The 24,985-nt window shown below is 36.7% G+C and overlaps 1 long non-coding RNA gene across 1 annotated transcript in view; it reads left to right on the top strand.

Annotated features, from left to right (window-relative positions):
- Positions 1-21,976, top strand: part of LOC119716702 (uncharacterized) — a 33,538-nt gene extending 11,562 nt beyond the window's left edge. Inside the window, exons 3-4 of the long non-coding RNA XR_005265157.2 lie at positions 19,692-19,856; positions 20,236-21,976. This is a non-coding gene — a long non-coding RNA (uncharacterized lncRNA). The remainder of the gene's footprint in view (positions 1-19,691; positions 19,857-20,235) is intronic.
- Positions 21,977-24,985: the final 3,009 nt, after the last annotated feature.

The raw sequence follows: 24,985 nt of genomic DNA, 5'->3' as shown, positions 1-24,985 counted from the left end.
TATTTATTTTCTCTAGACAACACCTCACTATGCATAAGAAAGTGATGAATTATCCCAGAAAGGCACTAATATCTCTTTTGTGAGGTTGCTGAAGAGGCCTTCATTTAGGTTCTCTCATATATCCTTCTGAATAACACACGTCTTAGCATAGCTTATTTTTATTGCACGTGCTCTGAAACATTTTGTCTAATTTCTATTTCTGTAACAGCTGTCCTGAATATAGATCAACAACCTGAAACACTCCATTCAGTTCTGTAAACTAGCAGTATTCTAGGAAAATTTTAAATAACATATTTTTGAACATACAAATACTTTGAATTCTAACAGGGAAGAGGGAATTTGCTCATTTTAAGTCTAATTTGAAGCAGTAATACTTGTTAATGATGCAAATCATAACTCATCTTCAGAAAAAATGTTTGGGGAAATCCTAGTAGGTATAATGTATCTCTCCTTAGAGAGTAAAGTCATGCTGAATCTTGAATCTGTAATGGAAGTCATAATGAATCTTCCAATACTGAAGTTGTCTCTTCACTTTGCTGTACTCTCTGTGTCTCAGACATATCACATTTACCTTATATATCAGATAGGATTTTGATGGTCATTGACCACCATAGCCTAACTTTAGGAGTCAAAAAAATTGGCATCAAGTCTAAGCAACTAATTATGCTCTCTGCATAGTTGATTGCTAAAGATAGCTATTTTCAAAACATATAGACTCTTCTCCCAGGTCTCTGAAGTAGCTGTACTGAACTCAGCTTTAGCCTTTGGTGGGTCTGCTGCAGAGCTTTCTGGAAACAGCTGTGTCCAGCACAAGGCATCCCCTGTCCTCTTCTCACAGAAGCCACCCCTGCAGCACACCTGCTACGAAAACCTTCCCATCTGCACCTGATACAAAGGGCATAAATCAGTTGACTGAAAATAGAAACCTGGTGTCATCTGATGTGCCATACGTGGCACGCCTGATTGTCCACATGGAGACAGGAAATATGACAGAGACCCTACAGAAGAACCTCTGAAGTGACAGCTAAGTCAAATCACTAGAAGCCTACGTGTTGACAACTGAATTGCACTCCTGAATTTCTTGGCGAGATCATTTACATATCTTTTTACTAATTTGAAGAGATGAGGTGTTCCAATAAATCTTTTCTGAATGTCTATAAATTTCTGGAATTTCTAGCCTAGAAAGATGCAGTGTAGTACAAATGTTTTACACTGTAACATCTTGGCTAAAGAGAATAGAAAAATACATAATGGTGAAAGCGAAACCATTGGGCCGTAAGTAAGTTACTGGTGGAGATACTCAACGCTGGGTTCAGAATTCATGTTATTTAATGTATTCTTTATGATCCTGACACAAAAAACAAAAATGTAATGAAATTTGCTGATGACATAAAAGTGAGAGGAACCATAAATGCAAAGAAGCACTTGAATATTAATTGCATATAATTGGCTTGAACAAGACATGACAAACACCAGCTGAGGTGACACTCTTGTTTCTTGAGCAGTAGCCTGTTTCACTGCAGTAGCCAGTGGCAGCCTGCAGCCATCAGCCAGTAGCAGCAATCTTATCCTCCATCACATGGTATAGATTGAATCCAAGTATGGTGGGTTATATTAGCCTTGAGAAAACAACAATGAAGTTCTATGTGATTTTAAAATTTATCAGACATACATTAACAAATCTTCCTTCATTGTTATGCCCACTGTTTATGTATACTTTTTAGGTTTTGTAGTAGTTTAAAGCTGTTAGTACAATTATCAGTCCTTGACTGGTTCTACCTATAAGCCAAGCTAGTGTGCCTTCACAAGAAGTTGGCTGGAGTGTTGTACTGGTATAGATGTAGGCACAAGTTACTGCTTTTCAAGCCAATGAATGTCTGGGTAGCACAACTTCTGTAGATGTTCATTAAAATATTTAATTTTAGACATCTAAAACATTATAACTAATAATTTTGAAGATCCATATTTTCCTTCCAGAAATGCTATGCCTGTGGATACTCCCATTTATCCCTAAACTTTTCAGATTCACTCAGCCTAATTTACTAGATATTTCTAGACGATGGTTTCATTACAGTAACAGTATTAAACATATGAAACATGCTAGTTTGAACATTAACTGAGAAGGGAACAATCAAAATATAGACTGAAAAAAGTCCCAAGAAGGTGTAAATCAGTCCCTTAGCTGGGACTAGAACTAGAGCTTGGAAGGGTTTTTCTGATTTACACTTGCCAAAGATCTGACCCATACTTATTATCAAAACACTCTGCTGTAATCTGCAAAAATATATGAGAGAGAACATTTATCTGGCTGACAAAAGCTTATTTCTTTAGAAAAGATGTTTAGCTCATAAGTTCAGGTAGCTTTGCATGTTTCTGGTAACCTATGGATGACATTTGAAAATTAAGTCTGACCTGAAAGTTGAGGGAGAAGTGCACTTAAAATAGATTAGATTTATTGCAGAGGTGGGAAATGAACAGTGCAGCCAACTAAGAGAAATATCTGTTTGACTCTGTCTAGTGTTAAGATGTTACCTTGAACTTGCAATTGAGGCGAAATAATAATGTGCCTTGGAAATACACTATTTTGATGAATGCTGTCTACTGGAAAAGAGCCAGTTGTATTTGCTTCCGTTCTGTTTGTTGTCATCATCTCAACACTCAACATGAACTCTACCATGGCAAACTGTCAGAATAAGTTATTTCTAGTCTGTAATGAAGGCTTCTATCACATGTTATTATTGAAAATAACAGGTCTTGAATGTGTGTAGTATACAATTCATTTTCTTTTTCACAAAAGTATGGATTTTTTTAAGGTTAGAATGAGTGTGAAAGCCTCTCTAACAGTACTTTAACCAAAAAAGACTGAAAATAAAATTCTCTCTTACATCTAGACAGATTCTGTGTATATGTGTGCACATCTTTTGCAATAGATATTTTGAAGTGAGAAAATTCCAGTAAATAAGATGGATGAATACATGTATTACATAGATTAAATTATCTGAAAATTTAGTTGATTAAAATGAAAATTTTGTCAAGAAAATAAAAAGGGAAATATGTAGACAATATTGAAAACTTACCCAACTGAATATTTAAAGATATATTGCAATATTTAATGAGAATGAAAAACATATGTAAAACTTAGATTTATATTTAGCATAAGAAAAGTTTGAACTATAGGTGAGGTCAGCCTCACCTCAATCTCTGGGAAGCAGCTAAGCCTGGAAATGGTTTCCAGGCACCTGAAAGAGAAGAAAATCACCAAGAGTAGTCAGCAAGGATTTGCCAAAGGAAAGTCATGCTTGACTAACTCAATAAAATACTGTGATGAAATGTCTGATCTGGTAGGTGAGGGGAGAGCAGTGGATATTGTCTACTGGGACTTCAGTAAGGCCTATGACGCTTTCTCCCATAAGTTCTTTGTAGAGAAGCAGCTGAAGTATGGTCTGGGTGAGCAAACAGTGAAGTGGATTAAAAACTGTCTGAATGGCCAGGCCCAGAGGATCGTGATCAGTGGCACAAAGTCATGTTGGAGGCCAGCAATAAGCAGAGTACCCCAGAGGTCACTACTCAGTCCAGTCCTATTTAGCATCTTCATTAATGATCTGGATGACAGGGCAGAATGTATGTGCCCTTAGTGAGTTTGCCAATGACACAAAACTGGGAGGAGTGGTTGATAGCAAGGACTGTTGGGGCTGTGCCAGGGGGAGCAATGGCAAGGCCGGAGGATAAGGTAAAGGTCCAGCTGAAGTGCATCTACACCAATGCACGCAGCATGGGTAACAAACAGGAGGAGCTGGAAGCCATCGTGCAGCGGGCAGGCTACGACTTGGTTGCCATCACGGAAACGTGGTGGGACCAGTCTCATGACTGGAGTGCTGCGATGCCTGGCTATAGGCTCTTCAGAAGGGACAGGCAGCACAGAAGGGGTGGCGGTGTGGCTCTCTATATTAGAGAGTCTTTCGATGTTGTAGAACTCGAGGCTAGGAATGACAAGATCGAGTCCCTTTGGGTTAGGATCGGCAGGGACAACAAAGCTAGTGTCCTGGTGGGGGTCTGCTATAGACCGCCGAACCAGGATGAGGAGACGGATGAGGAGTTCTACAGGCAGCTGACAGAAGTTGCAAAATCGTCGGCGCTTGTACTCGTGGGGGACTTCAACTTCCCTGACATATCCTGGAAGCACAACACAGCCCAGAGGAAGCAGTCTAGGAGGTTTCTGGAGAAAGTGGAAGATAGCTTCCTGACGCAGCTGATTAGTGAACCTACCAGGGGTGGTGCCCTGCTAGACCTTCTCTTCACAAACAGAGAAGGACTGGTGGAGGATGTGATTGTCGGGAACAGTCTTGGGCAGAGTGACCACGAAATGGTGGAGTTCACTATTCTTGGCGGGGCCAGGAAGGGAACCAGTAAAACCACTGTATTGGACTTCCGGAGGGCTGACTTTGGGCTGCTCAGGACACTAGTTGGTGGAGTCCCATGGGAGGCGGTTCTGAAGGGCAGAGGGGTCCAGAAAGGCTGGGCGCTCTTTAAGAGGCAAATCCTAATGGCGCAGGAGCGGTCTATTCCCATGCGCCCAAAGATGAGCCAGCGGGGAAGAAGACCAGCCTGGCTCAACAGAGAATTGTGGCTTGAGCTAAGGAGAAAAAAGAGGGTTTATAATCTTTGGAAAATTGGGCAGGCCACTAAGGAGGACTATAAGGATGTAGCGAGGCTGTGCAGGGACAAGATTAGGAAGGCCAAAGCTCATCTGGAGCTCAATCTGGCTACTGCTGTTAAAGATAACAAAAAACGCTTTTATAAATACATCAACACCAAAAGGAGGAGTAGGGAGAATCTCCATCCTTTACTGGATGCGGGGGGAAACTTAGTTACAAGAGATGAGGAAAAGGCGGAGGTGCTTAATGCCTTCTTTGCCTCAGTCTTTAGCGGCAAAACCGGTTGCTCTCTGGATACCCAGTACCCAGAACTGGTGGAAGGGGACGGGGAGCAGGATGTGGCCCTCACCATCCACGAAGAACTGGTTGGTGACCTGCTACGGCACTTGGATGTGCACAAATCGATGGGGCCGGATGGGATCCACCCGAGGGTACTGAGAGAACTGGCAGAGGAGCTGGCCAAGCCCCTATCCATCATTTATCAGCAGTCCTGGCTATCGGGGGAGGTCCCAGCTGACTGGCGACTAGCAAATGTGACGCCCATCTACAAGAAGGGCCGGAGGGCAGACCCGGGGAACTACAGGCCGGTCAGTTTGACCTCAGTACCAGGGAAGCTCATGGAGCAGATCCTCTTGGGAGTCATCATGCGGCACTTGAAGGGCAAGCAGGCGATCAGGCCCAGCCAGCATGGGTTTATGGAAGGCAGGTCCTGCTTGACGAACCTGATCTCCTTCTACGACAAAGTGACGCGCTGGGTGGATGAGGGAAAGGCTGTGGATGTGGTCTACCTTGACTTCAGCAAGGCTTTTGACACCGTCTCCCACAGCATTCTCCTCAAGAAACTGGCTGCTCTTGGCTTGGACTGGCGCACGCTTCGTTGGGTTAGAAACTGGCTGGATAGCCGGGCCCAAAGAGTTGTGGTAAATGGAGCCAAGTCCAGTTGGAGGCCGGTCACTAGTGGTGTCCCCCAGGGCTCGGTGCTGGGGCCGGTCCTCTTTAACATCTTCATCAATGATCTGGATGACGGCATTGAGTGCACCCTCAGTAAGTTTGCAGATGACACCAAGCTAGGTGCGTGTGTCGATCTGCTCGAGGGTAGGAAGGCTCTGCAGGAGGATCTGGATAGGCTGCACCGATGGGCTGAGGTCAACTGTATGAAGTTCAACAAGGCCAAGTGCCGGGTCCTGCACCTGGGGCGCAATAACCCCAAGCAGAACTACAGGCTGGGAGAGGAATGGTTGGAGAGCTGCCAGGCAGAGAAGGACCTGGGAGTGATGGTGGACAGTCGGCTGAATATGAGCCAGCAGTGTGCTCAGGTGGCCAAGAAGGCCAACGGCATCCTGGCTTGTATCAGAAACAGTGTGACCAGCAGGGCTAGGGAGGTGATCGTCCCCCTGTACTCGGCTCTGGTGAGGCCGCACCTCGAGTACTGTGTTCAGTTTTGGGCCCCTCGCTACAAGAAGGACATCGAGGTGCTTGAGCGGGTCCAAAGAAGGGCGACGAAGCTGGTGAGGGGCCTGGAGAGCAAGTCCTATGAGGAGCGGCTGAAGGAGCTGGGCTTGTTCAGCCTAGAGAAGAGGAGGCTCAGGGGTGACCTTATTGCTCTGTATAAGTACATTAAAGGAGGCTGTAGAGAGGTGGGGGTTGGCCTGTTCTCCCATGTGCCTGGTGACAGGACGAGGGGGAATGGGCTAAAGTTACGCCAGGGGAGTTTTAGGTTAGATGTTAGGAAGAATTTCTTTACTGAAAGGGTTGTTAGGCACTGGAACGGGCTGCCCAGGGAGGTGGTGGAGTCACCATCCCTGGAAGTCTTCAAAAGACGTTTAGATGTAGAGCTTAGGGATATGGTTTAGTGGGGACTGTTAGTGTTAGGTTAGAGGTTGGACTCGATGATCTTGAGGTCTCTTCCAACCTAGAAATTCTGTGATTCTGTGATTCTGTGATATGCCAGACGGATGTGCCACCACCCGGAGAGATCTTGACAGGCTGCAAGAATGAGCTGATAGGAACCTCATGAAGTTCAACAAGGGAAACACAAAGTGCTGTGGAGGAACAAGTCCATACAGCAGAACATTCTGGGGGCTGAAAAGTACCTTTGCAGAGAAAGACCCGAGGGTCCTGGTGTTTACCAAGTAGAATGTGAGACAGCAATGTTGGTCTTGCAGCAAAGGTTAATGGTATCCTAGGCTGCATTCGGCAAAGATTGAAGGAGGTTATCCTTCCTCTCTCTTGGGCACTGGTGAGGCTACACCTGGAGTACTGTGTTCAGTTCTGGGCTTGCCAATATAAAAGATCTGGACATACTTGTGGGTGTCCACTGAAGTGGCACAAAGGTGATGAAGGAACTGGAGCATCTGTCACATGACGTAAGGCTGAGAGAGCTGAGACTGCTTAGTCTGAAGAAGAGAAGACATAAAAGGGATTTAATGATAAATGAAGATCTATTTGGATATTTGTATCCTGAATTTGACTGTCTAAGAATTAGATATATATATTTCTTTGATTGAGTTTCTATAGTTTAAAAGAGAAATGACTCTCTGTCCCTCTCTGGCTGTTGTTTTACAGTGGAATGAATTTCCTTCTGAATGAGTCTGTTTCTCTACATGAAGTGGTACTACGTAGTGGTGTTAGGTTCTCTTCTGTGATAGTGTTTTCTTGAACATAGATAAGACAGCATTTTATAAGCATTTTATCTGTTGATGACAAAATCATGCTGTCAGCTCATGGCAACAATGAAAAATGTGGGCAACCACTCCTGATCTCGTGCACTATCTTCCCCAAATAAACTTTTTTACTAGTATTAGAGAGCTTCTGGTTGAAAAAGGGCAAGGTAGAGGCATCAACAAATGATGTATAATGCGGATGTGTGGTCTTCAGCACCAGTTTTCCTGCTCTCCTAATCTATTCCTATCTCGCTGAATTACTTGCAAGCACAACCTGAGATAATCATATTATTCCACATCTAGAGCCCCACAGCTTTGATCTGCTGGTTTATGAAACTGCCATAACTCCTACACAAACTAATCCTCAGATACATTTAGCTTTTAATTTGTATTGATAATGAAACAGATGTTTCTGTCATTTATTTAAAAAAATAACCCAAAGGAATGAAAATGTGGATGCCATTTACTAGGGTCTTAAAATGCACGTGTTGAAGAAACAAAGCACTGTACATGATGAACCTTTAAACCAAGTGTGTACATGATCTCTAATCATTCACAAGGCAATAGACACAAATTGGAGAAAAAAAAAAGAAAAAGAAAAAAAAGTAAGTGTACTGTATAACTCAGTTTGCAGTGGAATATTGAAAAAAGTATGGAGAAGTGGGGTGGGGGCGAGTAAACATTTGACAATACATAATGTAGAGCAGTTTAACCAGCAATGTGTAAACATTCTGAAGTATATATTTTTAGTCAATACTATACCTCACATCCAACCACATTCTCTCTTCAGTTTGCCCCACTGTTGAGGGATTTCTTGAAACAGCAAAAATCCCATGGCTTGCTGTAGCTGAGCAAACCAAGCTACCAGGGCAACTATGAGAAGTTCCCATGACAGTGTTCCCACATGGCCCAATTGAGGAATTCAGAAAAATATTGTTACCAGTAGCTGGCTCCAAGGACAAGGTCTATGTGACTGCTAATCACAAAGGGTTGGTTTCTTGCAGGTGGGGTTGTTTTCTTATAGTTGTTTGTCCAAGTGCTTTTGACCAATAATCTTGTGTGAAACACTGTCCACCCCTGTTAAGTTCTCTATAAAAGTTAGGCTATTCGGGCAATAAAATGGAGCATGATCTGACTCTGCTGGTGTCTGTCGTGCTTTCGGCCGTGCTTCCAGCAACACCCCACACATGAAAATCACCACAAAATTCCTCTGTGAAAATTTTAGAGATTGTTAAAGAACTTCTTCAGTCCTGGCGTCACAGAAATAGAAATATTCACCAATACTAACTCCTTTTCCTTCTCCATAACAAATGATTGGAGATCAGAGCAGGTATAGACTAGAATGTGACTGTGACTAGCAGTGATGGCTAAAGACTGATGAAAACCAACTTTTGATGCTGGAACACCATGGTGGATAGTTTCTTTGATGAGCCTGAAAACTGGCTCTTGCTTTCAAAGTTGTGACATCAGAAAATAAATCCAGTTCAGGGAAGACTGGAAATGGGATGGAATGTTTTGTCTCTCTCCAATCATATGCCTGAAGATCTTTCTAGGTTTTGAGGGCTACTCTTTCTTCCCACAAATCTTCAGAAGTCAGCAGTGAGTGAAGAGAGACCAATCCTTCCCATTTGGAGCCACCCTATCACATCTTTTGTTGTTATATCATGCCATCCTTCTAAATTGAATTCTCTGACTCACAGTTATTTGACTGTGGTATGAAATCACAGAAAAAAAGAAGTATCCATGAGGGATTAAAGAGAACCATGAGGTGAAGTGTAAGAAGACTTGAGAAGAAATGTCTCCTCTGAACTTTACTCCTTTGTTCTGTACTATTCCTCTCCACTATTATCCTTCACCTTCAAGAGAAGTATGTACCATCTGATCTTTTTTTTTAAGTCACTATCACAGTCTAATAATTTCTTGACTTACTGCATGATTCACCACATTTTCTCACTTTGGATCCTATATAGAACCATTAGAAAAAGAGGATTCTTAAAGTACATGTAACTTTGGAGGTTATCTAGACAGCTATATTGCTATCTTTAGGAAAGTCTTTTAAAGCTTTGAAAGAGACTCATGTTAATAGTAGTTTTGGGAAGAATTTTCAGAGATTCACCCACTCTCCAGGAACCAGGAATATACACACATCATAGGAATTTTTCTACAGTTTGAACATGTTATACATGAGTATATAGCATGCAGTTTCTATATACTGACATCATACATTTGATTTCATTTCTGAAGTAGATGAGCTACTGAGCTAAGCAGTTTAAGTCCTCACTTAAAATAAAAAGAAAGCATTAGCTCAGTAATATGCTACCTACTATGTTTCTTTATTTTTATTATGTCAACATCATGATTTTGTTCTTTTATTTTTCAGTGCTATACTAATATTTAAGAACTAAATACAATCTACAGACAAACCAACATTAATAGAGCTTATGGAGCTAATCCACAGTAGAACTGGCTTATAATACAGGTTGTATCCCAAATTAGAAGCTTTGGAAACATTATATTTGTTTGTACTTCATATGCACTGCAGGTTATTTATTTGGCTTGGGGAATCCATCTCCTAATACAATTTGCAAGACATGCAGTTTCCTAATCACAGGGGAGGCTTCAGGCAACTACTTGCTTAATTCCAAATGTGAACACTAGATTGGGTATTTTCAAAGTAATTTTTTCTCCATCATGTGCCACTACTTCTACCTGCCAACATTTTATCAACTTGCTTTCAATAGAAAATTCATTTAATACTTTCTGCTGGAATTTATTCTAGCAGCTGAATAGCCTGAACATCTTCAACACGATAGGTCAGAAGGTGCCACTGTGTAGAGCTGTGATAAGGAAAAAAAAGAAAACCTCGAAGAAAGTCAGTTTTGACTTGTTTCTTCTGATATGTAAAAGCCAGCATTTTTTCCTGTCACTGTTTTCAAAGTGTTAGAATTGGAAATGTAATGTTTAGCTCTATGAGGATCTTCTTACTTCAGAGATTCGTATTAATTTTTAAGACTATATGACTAATGTATTTAATTGGAGAAATATGAACAGTTGGATTTTTTTTTTGCAAGGAAGTGAATTATTATGAATTAAAAAATATTCTGGATTTTACAACCTGTTAAGAACAATGCCTATACAGAAGACATGCTTGTTAAGCATAATCATATCATTTGGATATAAAATCAAAGAGCTAATCCTGCAGTCTCGATTTAGTCAGAAGTCTTATTGGAATCAATAGAAGTATTTCCTAAGGAAATAATGTATTCCTTCCTTTGCATATTACAAAAACAAACAAACAAACAAACAAAAAAACCTGTCACCTTAATTTAGAAATATTTAGAATTAGTCCACTCTTATTACTGTGATTAAACCAGTGAAAAGCTAAACAGATGATAATGCAAGGCAAAGGTATGTTTTAATAGGACATCATGTCATATTATTATTCATTATACAACATTATATTCCTAAGAATATTTTGGAGAAACTCTTCCATTTTTTGTCATTGTCTTCAGAACATTGAATAGGATAAAATACTTGAGCAGTGAATTTTCCAAATTCTTATATGATTCATCGAATCTTCCTAGACCAGCAGTTATGATATTGTACTGTTCACTTCAGTATTTACTTTAACAAGTGTCCATTTGTCCAAAATCACATTTCATTTAGTTAACAAGAGTATGCTCACTAAAATAACTATTTTAGCCTTTAGGATAAACCTAATGAATACAATACTGAGGTTTTATTATCATTGTCAGTCAAAAAGGAAATAACAGTCCCACATTTGGTGAGTAATAATGGAAACAGTTCACTTAGTTGGGCAAAAGTCTTTGGTTTATATTAAAAATTTCCACTGAATGAATTGAAATTGTTCAGTTATAACCAACGTTACTTCCAATATGAAGAGCTTGATAGACAGAAGCAAATGCTGACAACTTTTAAAACTTAAAAATAACAATAATAATACCTTCAATATTTGAAGATATTTTTCAATGCTGAGTTCTTCTTTAGAGATTTGCATTTTGGTGAAACAGCCATTTTACAACATCAACATACACAACCATTCTATTTCTTTTTGTATTCTGATGTCACAAGTCCATGAGATAAGGAAAAACAAAACAAAACAAAAAATACGTTTAAGTTTTTCTTGTTTGGGTCTTGGTTTGATTCAAATTTTGAAATTATTATTATTAATTATTATTATTATTATTTATAAACCGGGACTTCTAGTTTTGGACAACTCTGTTCTACAGGGAGTTGTTTTTGCTCTCATACTGGAGAAAAATTATCTGTGATCTGCCATGGAGATCTGCCCCACTATGTTTTATATGTAGACAGATCCAGTAAATATAAAATTTTTCTAGGTGAAGTAATTAATGTACAGCTTCAGGATTTGGTGGAAAGTACATAGTTAAGGGCACAGCTATCTCAAGATATAGGTGTTGCTGAATATAACCAGGGAACGGCAATTTCTCAAAAATGACAGAGCAAAACAATAAATAATGCTCAGTCCTGGCTTTAAATAATAACTGGATTTATAAAATAAGCTGGTTATGACCACAACTTAAATTCAAATGTGAACGCATTCCAGTTTAAAATATTCAGGAAATGAGTAACAAGAATCCCCATTAAGACTTCAGGAAAAAGGCTTCTGAGAGCAAGCTTATTGCTGTGGGTCTCTCTATTCTGAAAGCCTGTAGCTGAGGGGCAAGTTTGCATGAGAACATTGACTTCTCCAGCTAGCTTAAAAACAGAGGTAAAATGTCCCTAAGGCAAGCTGTTTTAGGAAGAAAGGCATCAGCTAATTAAACTTAATTGGGTTAGCCAGGGTAGTCTGATTAGCATAATTAATTTAGGCCTCTTAGTAGGCCTGAGGGGTGTGTGTTTCTGTTAGGGATCCTGTGAGGGAGGTGTTTGAGACTCAAAGTAGGAAAAATAGTTAATTCTCCAGGTCAAGGAAGAGGTACTGTAGACAAGTGGGAAAGAAAACATATAGAAGTACAGAAGATTTAGTACAGCTGAAGGCCATGTATTCTTTTGAAACTGGTAATGGCTATGTAGAAACAGATATGTTGGTTAGAAGATTTAAGTCCACTTAGAGATGAGAAAGCAGTCTAGCCAGTCCATTACACTTGTGTTTGAAAATGCTGTGACATAAATGAAAATATGGAGTTCAGTACATAGGATTGAAAACTGACTGTGTAATAAAATGGTAGAATCCTTCACTTTGGGACAGTTTAAATAATTCAGGTTAAATTTCTCTAAATGAGAATTCTTATGTAATAAAAGTGTGCATATGCTAACGAGTTCTCTCAAATGACAGAAAAAATTATGATCACTTAATGACACTCCTAGTTTCACAGAATACATGGACTTGCAAACATGCACATCATACCTTTGATTGTAGTAGTGCTTCAATGGAGTAAATTATGCAATTGCTCTTTCCTATATTGTATTATTATGTCATAGTTTTATTGGGCACAAAGGGGGGCTTGTTTGAATTGTCTTCAGACTTCAAGCCTCAGTTTAATAATTTCATGAATGCATTTACATTTTGCTAACCATTTCGTTTTCAACATTGCTCTGAATGTATTGGTCAAATGAGCCTTTGTTATCCTCTGTTTTTATCCAGCAAAAATTGTGAGTGCCAGGAAGATGCCTTACTTTCTCAGCCAAATAGGAAGAGGTTATCTCAATTGTTAAGCTTACCCCACAACTGATTGTTAAGAAATATAGTTAGGAATCCCCAAGAGGAAAAAAAATCGTTATGCAGTGCATTACACTTTGCCTACATACTTCCGTGGCTTCCTTTTATTACTCCCCGATCTACACTTTAAATCACTGCAATTTCAACTCCAAGGTAAAGGTAAAAATAGGAATTCTACCCTGAAAAATCTTCTAGAAAGTCTGTACACACATTGGCAGCTATAGACTACTGTTAATAGAGATGCGAGGATTTTTTCATTATGTATTTGATTTGCCACTAGTATATGAGGCTAATGAAGGATATTTGGCATATCTGTGAGCAAAGATTTTTCTGGGATGTTACGATTTTTGACTGAATGTGATAAGGTGTTTTCTGCAATAAGGAAATACAGAATAATTAAATGTTCAGGGGTATGTAATTTATCTAAGTAAATTGAAATATTATGTTTGTAAACTAAAGTTTGAATAATTTTTTACTTAACTTTGTTTAGAATTTTTTTACATGGCTTATCGTATCCATCCAAATTATTCCTCAAACTGAAGTTTCCTGTCTTAAATAATGATGGATGTTTTAGTTGATGGTTTAGAGGAGAATCTCAAAATCTGTAAATCCTGTATAAATTAGGCTGATTATATTGGAAGACACTGTTATGTAAAAGACTTTGGGAAACTTCTTGGTTTCATTCTTACTTGAAATATTATGTAAACAATTTTAAAATGCATTATTTTTTTCTAGGGCTAGCTGAACCTGGATGACAAAAAAAGACATGAAAATTAAAATCAAAATAAAGCTATAAATCTGATGAACCAAAACATAAATATTTATTTATTTATTAATCTTCAGAAAGATCTATATTTAGATCAATTCTTGCCCAGTTCTGCTTCAGAGCCATTCAGATGAAATTTTACAAAAGGCAGGAATGAGAAACATTGCTAAATTGCTTTGAGAAAGGTTAGGCACTCAACATGAATAAACTATGGATTGCTGCACCACAGATATATATATGACTTGTTGAAAAATGTTTTAATGAAGTAGCGAAGGTCTGCTAGAGAGTGAGTTAAAACGAAACATGTAGCAATGCAGTACACTTGGAAAAGACAGATGGATTCTTTTCTTCTTTTATATTTAAAGAAGAATTCAAACTATAGTGTTTCATGTCTTTGTTTTAAGATCTGTGGCAACTCTGTATTGTTCAAAATACATAGTCCAAATTTCAGGTTTGGCATCTGCATTATGTGAGGTATAATTGCATTTACTGTACATAATTAGAATCAAAATTTGTGCTGTTGAAGCAGGATAGCAGTGTTGTTTTTTTTTTTTTCCTCCTTGGGAGGCAGTGTTACGCAGTCTGTTTTGTGCTTGGAAAATTTACCATGACAGTGCTTCATAATAGAACCAATTATCAGGAATGCTGTTACACATAGCCTTCCAGACCCCAATTTAAACAGAAGCGTGTGACAATTCCTTCTGTGAAACTGTCTCCATAAATCAGCTATTTGTGAAGACTTACATAGTTATTGAGGATAAAAAGAGAAATATGAACTTCTGATAAACAAATATGTGTTTTGAAGGTGTCCTGATTAACTTTCAAGCTAAAGGGAAGCAGCAGATATTAACAGCACCTTCCCAAATCACTTCCTTGTATCTTTGACAGGTATCAGAAGTACTTAATTCTTTCACATATAATTTTTTAAAAAGTAAAAAGGCCACCTCCAAATACTTAAAACTGATATTGTCTACTTTTATCACGGTAGGGGAGACTAAAATCGATACTATATGTTTATCGTTTCTGTTTTCTATAGAATGGCATACATAGCTCTATCTTAATCTTCAGTTTTAAGGGACACCCTCAATAGAAATGAACAAATCTGAATGACTAAAACCTCTTTTTTGAAATAGAATTAATCTACCTTTTCTTTCAAGACTTTGCTGTATTAAAATGACCCAAAATAAATAAATAAATAAAAAATCACACCCCAATGCACTTTCAGGTGTACTGCTAAGAAGAGCCCATTAGTTATGAAGTGTTTAAAAAAACAATGTCATTTAGCATTAAACTGTCCAGTTCTGAAAACAAAAATATAATCATATAGTGTTTTTACACTGTATTACAATTACATTCTACTTTAAGTTTTTCTAAGAAGTCAATCTAGGTATTTAAGAACTGAAAAAAAAATAGAAGAAATCATAAAGGAAAGAAATGTGGGAAAAAAAAAAAAAAAACAATCTAAATGTTTCACACAATTTTTTCCTGCATAAAATTTCAAAATACAGTAAATTTATACTTACATAAATATATAATTTTTATTTTAAATAGAAGCCTTTAGAAAATGAGCAAAAATGTCTTCACAGAATCATAGAAAAGTTTGGGTTAGAAGGGAACCTTAAATCTAATGCCATGGGGAAAGACACCTTCAACTAGACCAGGTTGCTCAAAGGCCAACCCGGCCTTAAACTCCTCCAGGATGAGGCATCCACAACTTCTCTGGGCAACCTGTTCCTGTCCCTAACCACCCTCACAGTGAAGAATTTCTTCCAAATATCTAATCTAAATCTACCCTTTTGTAGTTTAGAGACATTACTCCTTTTCCTATCACTACACTCCCTGAAAAAGAGTTCCTCTCCTGCTTTCCTGTAGGCCTCCTGGAAGTACTGGAAGGCTGCATTGAAGTCTTCCTGGAGCCTTCTCTTCTCCAGGCTGAAAAACTCCAACTCCCTCAGCCTGTCTTCACAGGAGAGGTGTTCCAGCCCTTTGATCATTCTCATGGCCCTCCTCGGGACTCACTGTATTACCTTGTTTAGAAAATTTTTCTAAATTTTCTTGTCCAAAAAACCACAACCACTGTCATTAAAATAGTATTTTCCTAAAGAAGGAATACATTCTTAATTAAACTATAAATACTAATGAAAATTTTGAAATTATCATTATTATTATTATTTAAATTCTCTCTACCTTGGACCAGCGATTAGGTCCAAGTTACATTCAAAGTTCCATGGAAAAGCAAGTTGGCTGGACCAGATGACCTCGAGAGGTCCATTTCAACCTCAACCATTCTGTGACTCCGTGATTCTGGAAGGGTCCTGAGTGATAGCCTTAGACATTGTATTGCCTTCTTCCAGTTAAAGTCATCAAAATTTTTCTCTTAAATTACACTTGGCACTGTAATTTCTATCAACTATCTTGGTGTCTTTTTTTTTCCAGCCTTGGTCTTTGTGTCTTCATGGAAGAAGAGACAATCTTTGATGTTAAGATTGATGAGGGAAAGAGAAAAAAAAAATCATCAATTCAAAAGCTATTTTGGAAATAATGTAATAAATGTATCATGAGTAAAAAATGGTCACGAGTTTCAAACTCAGAAATGATAGAAGTTTGCATTCTGTCTTGGAAATTATGACAAATTCAGATGTCAGAAAGTGCCAGGCTTTCTTACTGATTGCCAAATAAATAAATAAACGGTATTTTGTTTCCCTGCAATCCCTCATGATAATGATTATTCTCTTCTTCCTTTCCCACACATCTGACTTTTTGCATTTATTACTTTTAAATTAATTTTACTGTCAAACCAAACGTTACATTTCCTATTAGTAAACCATTAGAATATTGTTGTATAATATGTTAACATAGTTTGGCAACAGGTAAAGCATTCAGCATTTTTCAGGTTTCTTCAAAAAATCTAATTGTGTAGAAGCTAATCTGAAAGGATGTGCTTTTCTTGTTCTTTCCCAGAGCATATTCCACATGGGTCAGGAGAAGCATGTTGTACACTGAGTTCCTTCAATGCCTTTCCTTAGTGAGAACATTCCTTTTCAAATTGGACTTTTTTTCAAGTTGGACTTTTTTTTTTTTTTTTTCCCCCAGCTGTGTTACCAGTTCGTTTATCCATACCTGCTTGTAACATCTTTGTTGTCCTATCTGGCCTTTAATTGGCTCCTCACTTCTTTTTTATTACTACTCAAACCATTGTTTCTCTTTCTACACCTTCAAAATTTTCTGCTAAGGACAAGGATTGTATTCAATGTGGCAGAAAACGTTTGTCTTTACTGTCATAAGGAGGAACAAGTAACAACTAGGTATTTCATTTGTCAGCCTTTAAATAGTAGTCAAAAAGAAATAGACAAAGATGCCTTAGCTAGAGACTGGAAGGATATTTGGACAAAAGTGTTTGCCCCTGATCTTATGCTTCCTTGTGCCTCTGTTCCTGGCTACCACTGAGACACTGGGTCAGACAGTCCTTGGTCTCAACCAGTAAGCCATTTCTGCATGTTTACATGAGCTATCTTTAAACTGGATCAGTGAATTCCACAGAAATGAGAGGGGTATGGAGCACGAACCTACACTCCACTAGTTCTATCAGATCTCTTTTAGTGGTGATTTCAGTCTTCTTTGGAGGAATTTTCTGCTTTCTCTCACCCTGTTACTGGCAATTCTCCAAAATGTTTGATTAGAGGTTATGTCTTTAGTCAGTGCTTAACAGAATGAAATACTACTTTGCAGGGTGGTTTTTGTATCCTCCCATCATCAAATTGCATTGTATGTTGTTCTTTTGATTGGGGGTACTTAAACTGGCAAGTAGTTTGCATGCAGGTTTGCAGGATTTTACTCTTTTATATTATTTTCACTTCAAAATTCTAATGATAATTTTAAGTCATCTGCATTTGAAGATAATCATATAGCAATCATATGCATTTACAGTAGGGATATAAACTGTTGATTACACCTTTCCATTATATTTCTACTTGCTTGTTTTTTTGTTAGGCAATTGGTTGCTGCATACAGGGATGCTTTTGTTCAAAGCTTTTTTGTCTGTTAAGTGGAAGAAGCATCCAATAACTTGAAAATTCAGTTTTCTTTTCCCCACAGTTTTTCTGCCTACACAACAAAACCAAATCCTGTAGCTAACGGGGTGTTGTGCTGAGGAGACCATGACAACTTCTTTTGTATTTACACCAGCACCTTTGATCAAATCAAAATACACTGAGTTATTAGACATGTTTGAGCAGCCCCACATTGCATTTTCTAGGCAAGTTTCCCTCAAAAACTCATAAAAATAGAAATTCATAAAAGAAAGAACATTACACTAGTGATGCTGAACGGGAAAGAATCGCTTGGCCAGCAGTCCAAACACTAGAATGGGTATTTTTACAATATCTTATATGAAACTCATCAATTTACATTGAGTGTGGCTGGAAAACTGCAACTACAGCAAAGACAAGAAAGGCAACACATTACAATATTGCCTTTCAGAACTCACTGTCAGTTTCCCAGCTAGACCTTACAAATTTTTGTATGGATTATCTATGTTGAAATATTGGCTCTACTTAATAATTATTAGTGAAGTGAAATTTGTGAAAAAAATTGCAAAAAACATTCATCTACAGGTGTGATTTTTCTCATGGAAGCAACAGCATACTCTATTTCACAACTAATATGGCAAATTACAGTCATTTTTTAGCACCGTTTTTAGAAAGAGAATATGTGATATGGAGTAATTCAGAGTGCTGTATATTTCAATATAGACAATTTCTTAGATTATTATACAAATATATATTTTGTATCACAGTACTGCAATAGTATAATTACTTATGTTGAAATGGCAGGAGCATGTCCTATTCATTAAGCATGTAGATTTTAACAGTTCAAAATCACATTGGAAAAAATGTCATTTTATTATTTGTATTATAGTAACACATTTTCCTTGCTCTAAAGACTAGACAGAAATATTAAAGATGAATGTAGCCAATAAAATTAGGGAAATATTGTTAGTTTAACAGAAATGATTTTTGAGATCAATGTCAACATACAGTGCCAATATTGGAGTCTGTATTGACAAGTGACGGTTAAAGTGTGAAAACACAAAAATCTACAGAAAAAAGCAAGAATGTTTTATGTTTTCAGAAATTTATTTTGAAGTTATAAACTCAATATATTTGACTGTCAAATAGAGTGAGTGACCTAATAATGATTTGAAAATTGTAAAAAAATAAAAATAAAAGCTATTCCTGTATGTAAAGGAATGATAAATATAGACCTAAACCTTTCATTAAAACAAAAAAAAAAAGATTTGTGAATTTAGTAAATGGTCAGTCGTTTGAGTTACTTAAATCAGGTGGGGAAGACTTTTTGGAATACCTGTGTTCACTGACATTGCCAGCTGGATTTAACAGAAGGGGAATCAGTTGGAGAATATGCATGGATGTCGTCCATCAGAACTTTGGTGGACATGGAGACGATTAGGAATAGCTTAAAGCATGCAAAAATCTTTACCAGGAGCTTGTGGAGTTTCAAACATTCATGTCATTAACAGGTAAATGTCTAGAGAGTGTCCAGCGTTCCTTTGTTGATCTGGCCCTGTGAGTGGAGGGGTCTGCTAATGGAAATATGGATACCAAGGAGGATTTATTGTAAACAAACTGTAGGGACAGTGGGGTTTGAAGGTACACATCCTTGCAAGACAAATATAAGAAGATACTAGATAGAGCTAGTTCAAATATTAGAATCATCTAGAGTGCTTTATACATGCATCTCATTAGATTGCTAAGTCAGAAATCAACTGAGAAATTATATTTTAATTAGAATGCTAGACTAAGAGATGTCTGTTCATTTCCTAGAACTACTCTCTGTAGTGGTTTTGCCTGAGTAATTGCATTTTCTCTGTTTTTCTTTTCTAGGTGTGAAATGTGAGCAATAATTACTTCCTGCACTGCAAAGTTATTGAGAAGTTTCAAGGCATACAGTTCTGGGTGATGAGAAGCAAAACTGAATGAGTAGAAGAAATGTGATCAGAAAAACAATGAGAGCATGCCTTGATCTGTTTGCAGAGAAAAGGAAGAGAGGTACATAGATTTGGAAGCTTTTTTTTTTTTTTTTTTTTTTTTAAATACTTAAAATAATTTATATTTGCATCTGCATTGTTTCTAGTCTACATTTTTCAGGTAATGTTGAGAGAAAAAAGTTGGTACTGATCTGTATTTATATTTAAAAAGATGAAACCTTTCACTTTTGAAGTATATTGTAATTCACATTCTCTCTTCTCGGATAAATATGCCTGCTAAAGATAAATGGACCCGTTATAGGAATCAGAGTGGAAAACTGAGGTTATGCTATCTTAATGCATGCTAATGTACATATGTGCTGTTATGTGAACTTCCTTGAGAAACAGAATTCATAGAATTTATCTTCTTTCTGATTGTTCTTCTGTCTCTTTTTTATCAGCAGTTCAGAGAAGAGTATGACTTGATGAGTCAGATGAAGTTAGGACCTAACAAGATGGTGCACTGAAAGGCTTATTTAGGAGCTGTAAGAAGCTGGACTTAATCTTACAGGATTCCAAGTATCCTTGCTGAGCTTCTGAGTATTCCTAATTTATAGGAATATATATCAAAGGAAAGAGCATATTAACAGCATAAGCTAAACGATATGCAGATTTGTAAGACTTTCAGGGAACAAGCAGCTCATGCTGTAAAGTTCTTAGATCTTATATTGAAGACAGATATTTAAAAGCATTGATTAATGAGAGAATAATAATTGCTCTAGATGAAAACATGAAATATTTAACAACATCCAGGCAGATCACACTCAATGTATTTCTTGTAAACAAAACAATCAAATTTTAAAAGTAAATAGAAACATTCTTTTAGGCAAAGCTGTAGAAATAGCTGAATAAATACAGCATAAGAAATAAGCAATTGATGTTTCAAACTGTACTTTGTAACATTTTAGACCCATCTTCCATTAGGAGAATGATAAACATTCTTTGAAGTTACTACTATACCTTCGTTACAGTTGTAATGTATTACATTTAATAAAATACAGTATCTTTTTACCCTTTGATTTTAGTCCACAAAGAGTTTCATAGAATATATAGAGATAGAAAATGACTCAACTACTTATCTTTGTATGATTCTAATTTTGCCTAGAACTGGATAGAATATAGTATTTTATTTCTTGTGTAATTTTGGCATTTAAAAGTGCGCTTTTCTTCCAATACTCAAAAAAAAAAAAAAATTGTTTTTGCATTGTGAAATTCCAGAATACTTTTATGTAGATATATTGAAGTTAACTTTTAGAAAACATTAGCATATTTATTTTTGGGGTAGTAAATATAAATAATGTAAACCATTTTATGTGGGTATTGAACAGAGTTTTCATGTTGCTCATTTTTTTGTCCCCCTCCTTTTTTTTGTCCTTCAAGATAAATATAGCAAAGTTTAAAGCCAGGTATTCTACTGCTATTTAGTTGCATAAAAATACAACTTATGTTTTATAGCAAATCTTTTGCTTTTCTAGGAAACTGAAAATACCAAAAGAAGCCTTGTCCAGTCATTATGATGTGAGATTCCAGTAGACTTATTGATGGTGTCTACTGAGAAACATGTATTTATTCTTCTAAAGCCTCCATCAAGAGACAGAAGAAAATATATTTTAGATTTTCATATCATGGATATATTTGTTTAGCAAATTCACAACTTTACTTCAGAAGTGATGCACACATATTCAGTATAAGCATTGAGCTTTCAAAGGACTTCAAATGAATTTCCAAATTCAATGAAAATTTTGTCTGATATTCACCATGCTTAAAAATTTTGAAGGTTTAAAAAAAAGAAAGGAATTAATTGAAAACTTTTATCAAAAAGCTGTTTTAGAAGAGAACCTTGGCAGTCTAAAGATGGTATTAGTAAATTCACACATCAGCATTCTGCTGATTTAAGCAGAGGAAAAATAAAGATAAAATTATATCCAATGTGAGTGTAAAGTAGCAACCAGATTGTGAGCTGACATTGCAGAGATATATAAAAAAAGGCCTAAACATTCTGAATTTAATTCCAGCTATCACAAATTAGGCTATGCCAGAGTTGTACCAAGAGAGAGAAAAATATGTTTTCTACAACCTGCCTTTTATTTTGAAGATTCTGCAATCTAAGTCCCAGATAAGCAATATAATAAACCTGAATTTTCAGTCCTCAAGTTGTGTTCACTTTTTTTAAAATTTATTTTATTTTTATTTTATTTTTATTTTTTTATTTTATTTTATCTGTATTATAAACATGGTGTCTTGCTGTGCTTGATGGAAGAAATGTATAATAAAGTGTTGAATGAAGACTAAGAAAAAAATTGCATGAATAGCAGAAGGAGAAAAGATGTTGAGATGACAGGTAGCTGTTCCATATGCACTAGGATTAGGTATAGTCAATTCTACTTGTGTCCACTCATTAATGGAATTAAAACGAGAGGCAGTGGAAGAGAGTGTTGGGCACAACTTGAAACAAACTGTTATATCTGTACTATCTTTATTTTCTGGTAAGGACTGGAAAAACAAGATATGGCCATAAACCACACCTGAGTCATTACAGAATATATATTCAAAAATATATATTTAATATATATATTCAAAGTGTGCAGGAACTAAAAATACTTTATAGTGACACCAGAACATGTCACAGTGCATGAAAGAGACAAAGGTAGACCTAGCCTCCTGAATAGAAACTAATCATATGGAGAGCAGATAAAAGAAATAAGATCTATAACTAATTTCAACATGAGGAATGATCTTTCTAGTTCAGTTATCTGGATGCACAAGAATGCATACCTACTTATTGACAGCTGTGATGCAGTGTGTTTCTTGTGTTTTTGACGATTGTGGAGGATTTTTAAATGTGGTCTATATATGCTTTTCTGAAAATATATAGGTATGTCTATACACGTTTTCTCAAAGACTCTGTATCAACTGTAATAGTATTTTGCATACATTTAGAGGAAATAACATTCTCATGCTGTAATTAATGTTATTGGACAAAGCAGATGGCTCCAATAACAGCAAAAAAGGCATGTGTGATGAGATCCTCTCTTAAGAGATAATCATTGCAGAGTTTAAAAGCTATTGTAATACATTGTATTACAATGTAGTACATTGTAATTAAACCTGCAAGTGGAGATGCTTTTCTAACTAAAGACAGTTAATTAAAACAATTATATGATAATATCTCTTTAAACCTTTGACAGGTTCCAAAAGGTGTGAGAAAGAATCAATACGAGACAAAAATGTTCTCATAGTATTTACAATAGGTGGTAGCATTACCAGGGAGCAGAGACCATCACTTCCTTTCTGCTTCCCCTCCTCAGGAAGCTGTAGAGAGCAATGAGGTCACCTCTCAACCTTTTCTCCAGACTAGACAATCCAAGTGTCCTCAGCCTCTCCACATAGGACATGCCTTCCAGATATGTGGAATAACTGTTTAGGGTAGAACATTTAGGCAATAGTAAAAAATAATTTTTTAAGTGTTGTTTAAAATTCACTTTGGCAGAAACATTTAACCTTTTAAAAATGATAGTGTTCCAAAACAGCTGTGAGGAAGTCCTGACTGAAAATTTCAAGATAAAAAACTATTTCTTTTCTGAGATTGACATTTTTCCTTTGGAAAATTGGCATCTAATCTTGTGTATGTGGTTGTGTGTGAGCATGCTCATGTGTGCATATACACCCTTACTTTTTAAAATATGAAATAAGAAATGAGAAAAGACCTTTAAGCAACAAAACACAGAAATACAAAACAAATTAAGTAATCCAGACATTTTCTGAAAAATGCTTTCTAACATGTAGTATTCTGAAATCTAGATATTGATCCCAGTTATTCCCAGAAGTACTTCTAGATTAATTTCACTAACACTGGAGCTCTTCTGTCTTTATACTAATGAGAATGAGATCAAATTTTGTCTCTAAAATTCTGTTTCTCCAAAGTTAGTCATTTCTAGAACTAAAGATGTGTGACATTTAACATTACTCAGAAATTACCGTGAGGTGGTTACTGAGCATTTTCATCATTATTCATTGGTATTTGTCTTTTGCATTTTCTTGCATTCAGCATGTTTTATGTTTCTAGTTTCCTTACTACTTGTGAAATTTTAATTGAATATATTATCCAGTATTCATCAATTTGTTAATCCCATGTCCTGTTGTTATTGGAAATGAGCAATCTCTAATGCCACCTTTTTGCATATTCATATAGGTCAGATTTGTAATCGAGGTCAGAATTTACACAAACAGCTACTGTCAGGAAGTAAATTTTTAAATTCTAATGAATGTAATATAGTCTGAATACTGATACACTGGAACAAAATTGAATGCCTTCACTTCTGTAGTTTCCCTTCATTTCTCTAATATTAATATCATTATATTCCTGCCAGCTTGTTTTACTATGGAATTGAAGTTGAAAAAATAAACCACAAAACACAACAACACCAAAACAGTGTATTAGCTAACTTTACTGCCTGGACACATGGTAAATCATAGGATCATTAGGAATAACACATTAACCTCAATGATGTTTTCTGAAGACTCATATGGATTTCATCTCTTGTTCCATGTTAAAAATACACATATTTTTTCCTGTCACGTTACGGACTACACTGAGTCTACAAGTAGCCCATTTACCAAAGTTTTATTCATCTTGAAACCTATATGGAGCAGCTGCACACCATAAGCAGCTCATTTCTGTCAAAATGTTCTTGATTTGTCCATAAGCACGTCTCCTTCCATTTGCAAAGGCTGTTCATCCACTCTAGAACCAGGGAGTCTGACTGTGCTCATACCTATCTATAAGGTATCTCCATAATGAGTTTTGTATGAATAGATATTCATAGGGAATATTAGGTTACCAGATAGCACTCATTCCAAAGAAACAATGTCAGGATTGAGTAGTTTAATAGTATTCTCTACCCTATCCATTAGATTAGGCAGCAACTTTGCTGTTTGTCTGACTGACTGGTATTGCCATTGAGTTAACTGAGCTCCCTGCAGCAGTTTGGACATGGCAGCACAGGCTAGATGAACTCTGTAAAATTTTGTGTTACTGAAGTTTTTTTTATGGATAGTTCAGATACTTTTCTGCTACACTGATGTCTGTAGTGCCAATACATCCTAGGTATAACAGTTCGAAACCCTAAAAATGGGTTCTAATATCTAAGG

This window comes from Anas platyrhynchos, chromosome 4, assembly GCF_047663525.1.
Source record: "Anas platyrhynchos isolate ZD024472 breed Pekin duck chromosome 4, IASCAAS_PekinDuck_T2T, whole genome shotgun sequence".
In the NCBI taxonomy this organism is placed as follows: domain Eukaryota; kingdom Metazoa; phylum Chordata; class Aves; order Anseriformes; family Anatidae; genus Anas; species Anas platyrhynchos.
The sequence above is the reverse complement of the archived record's forward strand: the minus strand, read 5'-3'. Positions and strand labels throughout refer to the sequence as shown.